This window comes from Peromyscus maniculatus, chromosome 22 (assembly GCF_049852395.1).
Source record: "Peromyscus maniculatus bairdii isolate BWxNUB_F1_BW_parent chromosome 22, HU_Pman_BW_mat_3.1, whole genome shotgun sequence".
NCBI lineage: Eukaryota > Metazoa > Chordata > Mammalia > Rodentia > Cricetidae > Peromyscus > Peromyscus maniculatus.
In genome coordinates, this window is record NC_134873.1 from 378,140 (window position 1) to 391,958 (window position 13,819).

The window sequence follows — 13,819 nt, forward strand, 5'->3', positions numbered from 1 at the left end:
CCCAGGTAAAGATACGTTGTGCCAAGCCTGAAGGCCTGAGTTGGATCCTGAAATCCACATGGTAGGAAGAGAGCACTAACTCTCACAAATTTATCCTCTATGTCCACATGCATGCTGTGGTTTGCATATCCATACACATGTACTCTGACACAATAGATAGATAGATAGATAGATAGATAGATAGATAGATAGATAGTTAAATGTAATAGAGTGATAATTGTGAAGTAATTTAACTAATGAACATATTTATCAGTGAATAGATACATGAAGAAATTATTTAACTGATAAATAGAAAAAGACTTTAAAAGAATGTTGGAGACCGACTCTGGACAGCTGTGTCTTGAACCTTGTGTTACCTGCCACGATTTATCAAGCCTCGTGTAAATAAGAGGCTTTTAGTCTAACCTAGGAATGTAGGATTAAATAAACCTCTTTAAATCAGCTAGCTGCAGGGGCCTGGGACCAAAGAGACCTCCTGCTGACCCTCCTTAGGAATTTTCTTTGTCCTCTCCTCACTCCTGCTCCCCCTCCCTACCTGAAGCCCTGTTTATAAGCTCTAACACCCAGTCAATAAACGAGGCCTTGACGCAACTCAGACTGCTTTGTCTTTCTTCACGCGCTTGGTCTCCTTTCCCTCTCGCCCCCCATTGATTCACAGGTGGTCCCTCCTCGAGACCCTCGAATAACCTGGCCTGCTGGACGGGTCAAGTGGCGCCCGAACGTGGGGCTCGAGGCACGGTGGCTCACTACTGGACGGCAAAGAGAAAACGGGGTCTGGCCAGACTCACTAGGGTAGAGGTGCCCCAACAGCATCACTCGTGCGCCGCGGGCAGCCTTGAGGTAAGTGCCGTTCATCAATCAATGGGTAAAGCACTCTCTAAAGAGGCTCTCTTCATTTAGGAAATGAAGATTTCAGGGAGAGGGGAATAAGAGTCAAAAAGAAAGAAAAAAAAGATTTAATTAAGTTTTTCTATTTTGTGGAAGAAAAATGTCCCTGGCTGGTTATTAATGGCCCGGGCATCTACCCTTTGACGTGGAATAAAGTTGGAAAGGCTATCAATAACTTGCTTAAGGACGGAGAGTACGTCCCCGATGCATTCTTTAGTTTCTATGGAGTAATCAGAGATGTTTTAAAGGATTCAGAAAAGGATAGTAGGGTGTCACATCTTCTGGCACTTGCTGAGGACCTATTAAACGATGTGTCCATCCCAGAAGACGGTAAGAGTGAGGTTGTCACAAATCACATTGAACAAAAGACCAAAAGACCCACCGGGACCCTCAAGGGTCCAGAGGTTTATTGACATCTATCGGTAAGAGCGCTCTCTGTCTTGTCTCTGTCTCTGTCTTGTCTCGTTAAGTTTTGTGCCAGTCGACTGATTTGTACTTTGCAGGCTCTCACTGGGACAGACGTGTCCGGACAGTGATCCTGGGAGGGAAAGAGAGACGTCTCATTCCCTGATTTGGGCAAGGGACCCCCTAGTCCCGAGCCATTTGGGGCCACCTCAGAGGTGACCATTTGATTTTAGGAGTCTCCTCCAGGGAGTGCTCAGGAGAGGAGCATTTTTGGGTACCTTTCCCCATGGTGGGAGGAAGTGCCACTATGTATTTTGTTCCGGGAAATTGTTAGAGCCATTTTGTGGGGGATTTTTTTTTTGTATGTTTTATTGTGGTCATTGTTACTTTACACTCTGTTTCTCTTCCAAGAAATAAGGTACATGTCTGACTGACAGGGATGTGAAAGCCCCCTGATGTCTGTTTGATCTGGATTGTTTTTGGTGTGATTGAGCCTGGAGGGTCACTCTCCACAGGCTGTCATTGTTCCTGGAGCTTTGTTGGTTGTCTCGTTGGGGCAAAGTTTTTTTTTCGTGTGCCCTTTGTCTTGTGTGTAGTGTGTTAACTGTTCTCATTGTTGACTTGACTGTGACGGACGCTATGGGACAGTCCCCTTCTTCTCCACTAGACCTTTGCCTAGCCCACCAGAAGGATGTGCGAGCCACAATCGAGGGGCTTGCTTGCTGTGAGTGAGGCCATCATCATCTCAGTGCTGATGTGCTGGTACTTGGATTGCCTGTGTAATTGTCATCTGTTTCTGCTACTCATCTCCCTTATTTTCCCTGGGGAGAAGGAGAGAGAGGCACAGCGAGGGCCACCTCCCTCCCTTCCTAGCTATCTTGCTATCTGGACTACAGGCAGCTGGCTGCTCTCACGAGGGTGGGGGTGCGTGCTCTCGGTACAGGCGGGCTAAGATTCTCATGTCCTGCTCTGGACAGGGCAATGGCTGCCTGCAACTGACAAAACTGTGTGAACACTGAACAGAGAATCTGACTTTAGTCAGAGGAGTTAACAAAAACTTTTTTTCAGGAACACTGGCAGCCAAGGACATACTTTATGACCACTGCTCCCCCTCCCTTCCTTTACTGTGATAACTTCAAAGTCTCTTCTGCCAGCTAGGAATTTCTCTTGTTAACCCTTCTCTGTCCTGATTGTGAAACCTCAGTAACCTCCCCCCCCCAACTTCATCCCCTACAGACAAAGAGAAGCTAAAACCAGGATTCTTAAATGTAGATAAGAACTTAGACGCCTTTTTCCAGGTGGCTTTATCAACTACAGAAACTTAAGAAAACACAGAGTTAGGATATATGACCATCTGACAGAGACTAAGTGGTCATAAAACATCCCAAACTCCCCAAACTCCCCAAACCCGGGAGACAGCTCATAAAACTCCTAAACACGGTTGCTAAACAAATGAGAAATAAAGATAACATGAAAAACTACTGATATGAACCTAAAGAGGGATGTGGGCGGTGGGAGATGAATTATGTGGTCTGTGCTAGCCTCACAAAGAAAGACATGTGCTCCTTCCAACCTCCCTGCTGTGTGTGAGAAGTTTGGAACTAGCCCCCCTGCCGAGGCTTGTAAACTTCATTTGTATAAACCTTGCTTTTGCATTCTGTACCTGAGGTCTCTGATGGCTTCTTTGGGGAGGAGACGGAGACCTGGGCATAACAATGATATTGCTTAAAAAAGAAATGTTAAATTACCAGGTCAAGATACTAGAAAAATTATGCTTTTGTTTCCACAGGAAAAATAAAAATTTACATGGGTTTTGGTCATTTGAGTTGAATGTGTTACAAATACTTGCCATCATTTAAGAAAATTGGTTTCAAATTATTGTTGGTTAAAATAAAAGTTTAAATAAATGAATTTTTGACTTGAGGAAGCAGTTTAAGATATAAAAATTTAAAGGCTTAAGCATGTCATGACAGTTTAAAAAAATATAATGAAACTTTAAGGTCTAACTTTAAAGTTTAAGTAAACATGTTTCAGATTTCTTTCTCTTGCTATTCTGCTGTTACATGGAGACTCCAAAGGGTCATAGTTTTAAAAATGTCTGTCTATTCTGCAGGTATGAATGAAAATGTGGCCACATGTATGTTTGGTTTTGAATGTCTGAGTTTGCATGCATGTCCTTCTGTGTCAAGGAATACAAGTTAATACTAGTCATCTGGCTATCCAGATACTAGTTTAAAACATAAACGGTTCTATTTAAAATAAAACAAACTAAGAGGTATATTTGACTAATATATCTATAGGAAAACAAATTAGCCTGGTCATTATTACCAAACTTAGAGATATTTTCAAGATTAGGCCTAGATTTGTTTGGCTCAGATACATTTAATAGATAATGGTCCTCAATCCTGTCAATGATCTGATGAATATGACATTTAAATTATTTGATTAAAAACTTACTATCAGAAACAGAGACTCCTAGCTCCCCAGCTCCTAGCAATGGTTCCCAAGGTCTCCAAAGAAGATATGGAATGACAAGAAGATGCCACCTAAATTGTGAACGACACTGACCACAGGGCAAGATGTCCCAATGCAACGCCTGCCTCCAGGACCCAGCCCAGATTATGGACAAGTAGTAGGACACTGTCAGTCTTCCGTGTCCCTATTCCACAGAAAAGGTACTCTGCCTTATGGGCTTGATGGTGGTAGATGATTGATGTTGTTCTGACTGGTACCTCCAACGCTATAGAGACCTGGGTAGGGATTGATCACTGTAATTTATAGGATTGGAAGCTTCTTGGTCTGCACTCAGATATAGTTTATCCTTCTCAGATTTCTGACAGTACTGATGGCTAGGCTAGCTCTAACTTTGTCAGCATGGCAGCATCAACCAGATCTTTCTGCAAGGCCATAGCTAGCTTGTAAGCTCACTTTTAAGAAAATGTTCTAAGATGTAAAGATTTAAATAATCATAAAGGTTCAGATATTAGTCTAAAATAAGATATGCTTCAGATTACTCTCTGTTTTATGGTTCAGAGCTTAACATTTAGGAGTCCTGATGAGCTGATAGAGCAATGACCACTTACTGTCCAGTCACAAGCTCAACATTTTGGATTTGTTTTAGATGTCATCTAGATATGTCTAAATGTAAACCTAAAAGTGCTTTTCACCAGGCTTAAAATCTCTGTCCAACTTACACCTGGCTTTCTAGACAGAAGTAAAATGCCCAAATCTGTAGTTCTTGTTGGGACTCAAAGGTATAAGTCTACTTCTGCTGTTTTACAGATACCCATTATCTGCTTTGTCTACAATATGGATTTCAGTACAGATTGGTAATACTAATGTATCTAAAACTTTTATGTCATTCTGCAAAAAGGCCTCAAAGGATCAAAAGAGTCATAAAAACATAGACCCACTCCACAGAGGTCGAAAGAACCCCAGATAAGTATTCCTAAAGATGGTATTTTTCCTCTCTCCTGGTCTTGGGATTAGTGCTTTCCCCATTACTAAGGGTATGGACCTAAGGTTTCAAATAAGTTCATAAATTTTAACCTCTGTTCCTAGTTTAAATCTGTCTCAACAGATTTCTACTTGGCTGGCAGACACCTCCAAGTTTCAGTTCCTGACTCAACTGCTCCAGATGACTGTGGGCTCCAGATGTGCTAAAGGCTAACGTGGACCAGCCCAGCTAACATGATTCTTCTCTGTCCCGATGGTGTCAGGCAGCTACATGCTACTGACAAATGCCCCCTGCCCAGTCTTTGACCAGCTTTTCAGCCTTTTAGGGGAGGGGCCCTGATACCGACGCCCCAATGCCAGCTTGAAGCAGTTCCAGAAGAGAATACATCGTCCCATTTTCCTTGTTCAAAAAAGGCTGAAATGCTGGGTCAAAAGAAAACTCCCTGGCATAGAGACAAGATGGCTAATTATACATGAACTATGCATGGCCATTACAGGCCATGAGTTACTAAAATAGGCCATGAGGTACCAAATGTAATGCCATACATAATTTTAAGATTAAAATTTGCCAAAAAAAAATGGGGGAGTGAAAGACCCTAGCCCTTCAGGCTTACACCCCCAAGCCTAAGGAAAAGAGAAAACTTCAAGCACCAAGAAATGAGAAACTAAAAATCTAGTTCCAAGAGCAACCTGACTTAGCCATTGTTCAATCTCCCCTGCAACCATATAACAATGTAAAGAGATTTCTGTTAAGAGATGTGCTCAACTGTGACTGGGATAGTTGCAAGTGTTCCAGGAAGGACCACTGTGACCTTTGTGTAAACTCCACTCCCACCTTGATACCCCCCCCCCTTGAGGTTTCAGGAAAAATGTACCTGTTGACACAAATTACCCGCCTGTGATCACTCTGTACCCAGACCATGATCTTGTGAAATGAAATTGTATGGGAATTGTAATCTTATGGGTTTTTCCTTTATTAGCCTTTATGGGGCTTCAGTAAGATGCGGCTCTTGCTCTTAGGAGCAGGGTTTGCTCTTCTATACAAAAGCTTTAAAGAATCCCCTTGGCTTTCTACCCTGATCCCCACCCTCCTGGTCCCCCTGATTATTTTCCTTCTCCTTCTCATTACCTTTGGTCCCTGGGCCTTTCAGCAGTTGACTCGGTTTATCAAAAATCAGATTGATTCGGCCTTACCTCGACACGTCTCGATTCATTATCACAGAGTAGATTCCAAGGAGGCTGGCCAGGAGCCCCATCAAGGACTCAGATTCAGTGTCCTAAAGCCCTAACGTCCCCACGGTCTTGCTAGAGAGTACTCAATGACGGGAATAGTACAGGGCCCACGCAGGAGACAACAGTGTACAGAGGTCGTTGAGACCGGCTCAACATGGCACCTGCCATGCGTGGGAGTCCCCCTGTATAGCCTAAGACAGAGGCTCTCTCGGACCTCCACAACCCCCATCACATGGACTTGGTCCATTTTTGAGAAAAGAGGAGGATATGTTGGAGACCGACTCTGGACAGCTGTGTCTTGAACCTTGTGTTACCTGCCACGATTTATCAAGCCTCGTGTAAATAAGAGGCTTTTAGTCTAACCTAGGAATGTAGGATTAAATAAACCTCTTTAAATCAGCTAGCTGCAGGGGCCTGGGACCAAAGAGACCTCCTGCTGACCCTCCTTAGGAATTTCCTTTGTCCTCTCCTCACTCCTGCTCCCCCTCCCTACCTGAAGCCCTGTTTATAAGCTCTAACACCCAGTCAATAAACGAGGCCTTGACGCAACTCAGACTGCTTTGTCTTTCTTCACGCGCTTGGTCTCCTTTCCCTCTCGCCCCCCATTGATTCACAGGTGGTCCCTCCTCGAGACCCTCGAATAACCTGGCCTGCTGGACGGGTCAAAAGAAGATAAGTGAGTGGGCCAGTGCTAGAAAAATGAGAATGAATGAGTGAATACAAGAAATAGATGAGGGAATGAATGAAAGAAAAAGTTACTGAATTGAATCACTGCAGAAAAGAATGAGGAAGTGAATCAGTGAGTTGATGATTGAATTAACAAATGCAGAAATGTGGTGGTGCATGCCTGTAATCCCACTAATCAGGAGGCTGACAGAAAAGGTTGGCAGGTTCCAGACAATCCCGGGCTACATAGTAAGACCTGTCTCAAAAACAGCACAATGACCTCACAGCAACTGTAGTTGTCTGCACAAATTGACACAGGATCAAGCCAGTCAATATTCCAACATGGACTGAGGAGAGACTCACAAGCCCTGCTCTTAGCTGAGAAACTATTTTGAGAGTTAATGGCTTCTGGGGAATGGAAAGCCAAATTTTTTCCTGGATGAGGCATTCTGGAGGTTGCCCAAATCAGTGGCTATGCCCTCATCCATGTTCATACAGACAGTTCTCATTGGAATCAATGGGAGATATATACAAACACATGCATATGATGATATAGAGTTGGAAGGGGAACATGAGAGTCTGAGAGAAGTCGAGGGAGAATGGGAATATGGGTATTATCAAGACACTTTTTATACATGTATGAAATTATCTAAGAACATATTTTTATTACACAAAAATGGGAGGAAAGTGGGTGACCCAATGTGTGGGAGGATGAACATAGATGAATGAGTGAATGAATCACAGAGTGAATGCACAAATGAGTGAGTGAGTAAATAGATTAATGGAGTTATGAACTGCTGAATAACTCACTACAGAAAGATATGAATGAACTGATGATTTGATGATTCAATTAACTAACACACAGATGAATGAGGGGCCAAATGTCTCCAACAGTCCCATCAGCCTGGTCACCGTCACCCCCAGGAACCACCACCACTGCCTCACCCAGGCACATGCACCCACCAACTACTCACCAGATGCTGATGCCCACCAGCCTCATAATAGCCTCATTGAGGCTGTCAAAGAAGTCCCTCAGGACATGGCCTTTGTGCTTCATGCCACCAATGACCAACCCGAAGGCCAAGAGAAGACCACAAGGCCCAAGGTATTGATGCCACTGGCTGAACCAGGCACAGGCACAGACTCCTCAAAGTTTATCACCTCCTGCAGGGTGCCCAAGGCTTGGGTGACATTTTCCAGGATGCTGGTTTCATTCTCCACTGAGGATGGGGGAGACATGGAGGCCCCCAGTTCTGACCCATTCTCTGTCCTTACAATCATCCTGGTTACCACTCGTGTGCTGTACTGCATCTTAAACTGAAATGCAGAGAAATTGATACCAGATTCAGTATGGTGGTTAACTCTTTCATAAATATCACAAAAAAACAAATATAAAAAACTGGAGTTAGGCCTGTGAGGCCCTGTGTTCCATACTTCTCATTTGCACGAACACACACACACACACACACACACACACACACACTGAAAATATAACGATAATGATAATAAAAAAAGAAATTAGTAACTGGCATTTGCCTAATATAAACAAGTCCTGGGGTTCATCCTCTTCACCAAAGAAAAGAAATGAGTAACCAAATAGTGAGGATGTTAAAAACCAAGCATAGAAAATGGATATATAGTCTGCATCTTTATGTCTAGCCTTCAGTAAAGGGGTTGCTATGCGCCCCCTGCTGGCCAAATTCAGTCCACTACTTGCTTCTGTAAATATAGTTTTACAGGAAAGTGTAAGTCCTCTTCACATGTTGCCTGTGTCTGCTTTTCTACTATGAACCCCAAGCTCATGCTCAGACAGATTTTAGCACATCTGTGATCAGAAGTCTCAGAACCTCGACCCCAGCATCCTAGCCTCCATGAATTCCATAACCTGGCCACCCTTTGCATCACCAACATAGTCATGTGTGGTACATATATTCTCCCAGAATCGTCCCCAAGGTCCCCCCACTCAGGCCCTTCTTCCCACCCTTCTCCTTGGGAAGTAAGCTCCCTCCACCATCCATCCCTCCTTCATTAAACCATGTGCTTCTCCTAACCTGTTTGAAGCAGGCCTCCACAAGGTTAGGTGGAAACATATTTCTGCACAAAAACATCAGAGAAGGGAAAGTGGTTAGAGTTTGGGAGTGAGCCAAAGGGCATTCCTGCACTGATAACCATGGCAACCGTAGCAGCAGACAATATAAAAATGCATGGTGTGGGCCCAGGGTTGAGCAAAGTACCTGCCCTTCATCATCTGACATAAACCCTGCAATGACCCTAGAAGTAAACACTGTAAACATCTCTAGCTTCCACAGGAGGTAACCAAAGGCCAGAGGAGATCGCCCAGACCCATAGAGCTGCTCAGAGTTGCAGATGCAACTTACCATGGATTGATTATAATTAGGCCGCACCCAAAGTCATGGAATCTGAGTGCCATAAAGGTGATGGTGGAGCCTTGGACTAAAGAAGTTTACAGAGTAATAGAAAGTGGCCTTATTTTTGATATGCTTGCTCTTGATAACCATCTTGTGCTCTCTGCTGTGTTATGATGCAGCTAGAAGATCCTCACTAGATGCTGGTGCAAAGTTGTTGGACATCCTAGATCCCGAACATGAGCTAAATAAACCTTTGTCTTTTGGTTCTTTGGTTTTGTTTTCATTTTACAACTAACTCAGTTTCAAGTATACTTTTCATTTAAATTTTAATACACTTATTCGGAGGCACAGTGCCATGGTATACAGATAAAAGGTAGACAACTTGTAGGAGTCGGTTCTCTCATTCCACCATGTGGATCCTGTCAGGTTGTCAGGCATGGTAATAAGTGTCTTTACCCACTAAATCATTTCACTGGCCCTAACTTTTATTTATTTAGGCGTGTGTGTGTGTGTGTGTGTGTGTGTGTGTGTGTGTGTGTTTGTGTGTGTGTGTGTGTTTACACATATGCCACAGCATGTACATGGAGTTGGGAGGACAACTTACAGGACTCTGTTCTCTCCTTCCACCACGAGGATGGTCCAGAGGATTGAACTCGGGTGGTCAGGCTTGGCAGCAAATACCTTTATTCACTAAGCCATCTCATTGGACCTCAGCTAGTGTATAATAGCAGCAGAGAACACCGTAAGAGTTCCTAAACTCTTCCGGTGCCAAGTCAGTACCATAGGAACAGTATGACTGGATTTGACATTACTTCTGACAGGCAAAATCTTATTGGACTAAGAGAATCATTTGCACGGGTTGGGGTTTTAGCTCAGTGGTAGATCACTTGCCTAGCAAGTGAAAGACCCTGGGTTCAGTCCTCAGCTCCAGGAAAAAAAAGAGAATCATTTGCTCACCAAAGAGGTTATGAACACCTATTGAACAGCAGCAGCTCCTCTTACTCCGTCCTGGGATACTACAACAGTGTCCTCTCCAGCCTCAGAGCTCAAAGATCAGACCTAGACTTAGCTTTCTTAAGGATATGCAAGGATCCAGGGCAGAAATGGCAACCAATAGTTGCTTCCTTTTCCAAACTAGATCCACCTTTTCCTGTAGTCTCTCATAGAAAAGAATTGGTGCATGCATATCTGGAACTCCCAACAAAATGAGAATGTCACCTGACCAGGTCCATGAATGCATGAGCTGTTGGGACAGTCTGAATTTGGCTCTCATGGTGCAGCCCCTCCTTGGAGCCTTTCCCAAGATGGATGATGGTGACCATTAGGATCCCAGTGAAAACCACAATGACTGTGGTCACCATGTAGTGCACAGCTGCCCGCATTCCCATCCTCCCTGTTGCCTTTTTGTCCAGGGATGCCATACCTAGAAAAGAGATAATGCAGTTCGTGCAACAGCACCCATTCCTTTTAGCCTCCATCTGGTCCACCCATTCCATACCATCAGCTCAAACTCATTGCACATCCCTTAACTGAAGATGTCCACAAAAAACATGGTTCACCTTCTAATGCTGAGAGTTATCTACACAACAAATTTTATGCTATCACAAATAAATATATTATCAGGCAAAATATAATTTGATTATAGTTTATTAAGTTAATAAAGGGAGCTGGTAAGATTACTCAGTGTTAAGAACACATACTGCTCTTACAGGGAACCCAAATTCCAGTATCAACACAAATATTCTGTGGCTCACTACCACTTGTAATTCCAGCTCCAGGGTATCTGATGCCCATTTCTGACCTCCATGGGCACATGCATTCATGTGTACATACCCACATAGACACATGATTACATAATAATAACAAAATAAGTATATAAAAGTAAATAAAAGTTTTGTGTCACTTTGAAATAAAGTTTTACAGTGTACAGTGTATACCCACCACCTAGAGATGATCTGAAAGAACACGAGAGGAGAGGCATAGGTCATCTGCAAACACTACATCAATTTACAGAAAGGGCTTCAGCATCCTCAGGTATTGGTGTTTATAGGGATCTTGAAACCAATCCACTGGTGGTTCAACCCAGGGATGATTCAGTTTTTGATTCTCAAGCTAAAAACAAATGGACACATACCACTCCATTTTATTACTCCAAATAACTGCACCAATCACAATACCTCCCCTTTACTCTAAGTTAACCTTTCAACTTCCACCCAACCCTCTCCTTATCCTGCACCATAAATATCACAATCATTGAAGTCTTCATCCCAGGGTCCACCACAACTCCCACCTCACTTGAACCCACCCCTTTCTACATTTAGCCTGGATACTGTTCATGCTGTACCTATATATCTCCTACCAGGCCATGCAACCATCCAGTTGCTATGAGTTTGAGATACTAACAATCTGCACTTTTCTCCTGAGAGTGATCCTCAGCAGAATGGGAGCTTCCTCCTCCAGAAAGGTCCCATTGTTCTGCAACAGTCAATGATTGCTGGTGCAGGGATTCAGATGAAGACAGAATTGGTGGTGAGAGACACCTCCATGGTGTTGCTCACACTTCAGAGCCCCTGCCCAGTGGGAGCACACTGAGACACCAGCCTTCTTCTGAACACATGCCTTTGCTTAACTTCCTTTCTCATCGTGTCCTCCTATCTTTACTTCTTCATGTGTTTCTCCCTTGGTGAGTTTCTGGTGACCAGATCTACATGTCAGGCTTGGCTTCAAAGAAGCCCAACCTAAGAAACCAGTCTTGATCATTATTTCTGTCCCTAAACCCAAGGCTTACTAAACATCACCTATGGCCTAAATCTGGTGCACTATTTACTTTTGTAAAGTTGTATTGAAACACAACTCTGGTGAGTAGTTTTAGTTGTTAACTCAACACGAGCAAGTACCACTAGGAAGAGAGGCTCAATGGGGAATTTTATAAATCAGGTGGACCTGTGGCATGACTGGGGGGTCCAGATTACATTGAAGGAGGAAGGACAATCATTGTGTGTAGCACCATTCCCTAGGAAAGGGATTCTGGACTGTATACATGTAGAGATGTAACTTGATACAAATAAGCATGTGTCCATTTATTTTCTCTCTGCTCTTGGTTGTGGATGGGTTATGATGAACTGCTTCAAGTTCCTATGTTGTCTTCCCTGAGTGATAGACTCTAACCTGGAACTGTGAGCTAAAATAAACCCTTTCTCCCCTAAGTTGTTTTGTGTCAAATATTTTATTGTAACAACATAAATGAAACCAGGGCAACAGCCATGCACACTTGTTGACATATTGCCTATACATGCTCTTCTACTCCAGCATCAAAGGTGAACCATAAAATGAAGATCCGATGGCCATGAAGCAAAAACAACTACTATCCAGAAGAAAAGGTGCTACATAACACATCAAAGCTCCTTTCCTTCCTCCACCCTCCATCCTGGCACCTCCATCCCACTCACTTCCTCCATGTTCAACCACATTCCATTTATCATCTACCCCATATCCAAGCTAACTCCCCTGACCCTCCAAAGCATTTCTTTCCCCCCTGGAGAGACCAGAGCTCTGGCAGGATGGGATTTTACCTTCAACAACAAGTACAAGGAAGTTATTGGGACACAAGGATCCTGTGACAGCAAGACTGAAGCAAGACCTGGGCACAGCTTGAGTTGATGTGTTTGGAAAGGACCCCCATTGGTGGGGAAGCCCTGGCTCTTTTCTCAAGTGTGGGCTTGGAATGGGTCCTGTAGATGCACAGTGGCTTGGGGTCTCACCTGTGACAAGGCTGGAGACGATGAGGGGGAGCACCAGCATCTGCAGCATCCTCATGAGCAGCTAACCAGGAAAAGAGAAGTACTTGATCTGGTGGTAGAAGAGCTGGTGTGGGTGCAAGGCAATGCCAGGAAAGGTTCATGGAATGAACTATGAATCTCAACCCCAAGCACTGTCCATACATCTCTAAAAGAGTATAGTAAGGTGGGCAGTGACTATTCTAGGAGGTGCATTTGTGTACATGGGTATTACATGGATTTGTGTGTGCATGGATACATTTGTGCATTGGTATGTGTATGTGTGTGTGTGTGTGTGTGTGTGTGCTTGTGTTATATACAAATGTGGGTGTTTGTGAATGAATGGGCATGTATAAAAAGATGTATATATGGGTATGTATGTGCATGTGTGTATGTGTGTAAGTATGTGTACATTTGTGTGAGCATGGGTATATATGTGTGTGTGCATGATGAGCATTTGTGTGAATGAATGTGTGCATGTAGTTTTGTGCATATGGATATATATATGTGCATTGTGTGCATTTGTGTGTGCATAGGTGTGTGTGCACATTCATATGTACATAGAATCATATACAAAGATATGCACATGCATTTCTTGGGTTTGTCTATAAGTATGACTCTTTTGTTTGTGTTATCATTTTCTTTTTTTTTCAGATTATACATACAGTGTTCTCCTGTGGGCCAGAAGAAGGTACCAGACCTCATTACAGATGGTTGTGAGCCACTATGTCGGAATTGAACTCAGTACCTCTGGAAGAACAACCAGTGCTCTTAACCACTGAGTCATCACTCCAGCTCTATGCTACCACTTTCAAATATGGAAGTGCATATGAAATTGGGCTTCTAAGCATGTAGATGTAAATGCATAGATGAGTGTGTGAAAGTATTCACAAAGTCCAAGACAGCTGGCTGTGGTATCCTTGGAATCCACACTGTCTAAATAATCAAGTACACATGGAAATTTTTAGGGGGAAATTATCTGTGGAAAGCAGAAAAGGGGCTATTTGGGGAGAGAAAAGGAACCAG

At 43.4% G+C, this 13,819-nt stretch overlaps 1 protein-coding gene and 1 pseudogene across 1 annotated transcript in view; one reads left to right on the top strand and one right to left on the bottom strand.

The window, feature by feature from the left end:
- Positions 1–13,819, top strand: part of LOC143270293 (uncharacterized) — a 539,180-nt gene that overhangs the window by 86,398 nt on the left and 438,963 nt on the right. The window lies entirely within an intron of this gene.
- Positions 1–13,819, bottom strand: part of LOC143270132 (excitatory amino acid transporter 4-like) — a 28,591-nt pseudogene that overhangs the window by 13,855 nt on the left and 917 nt on the right.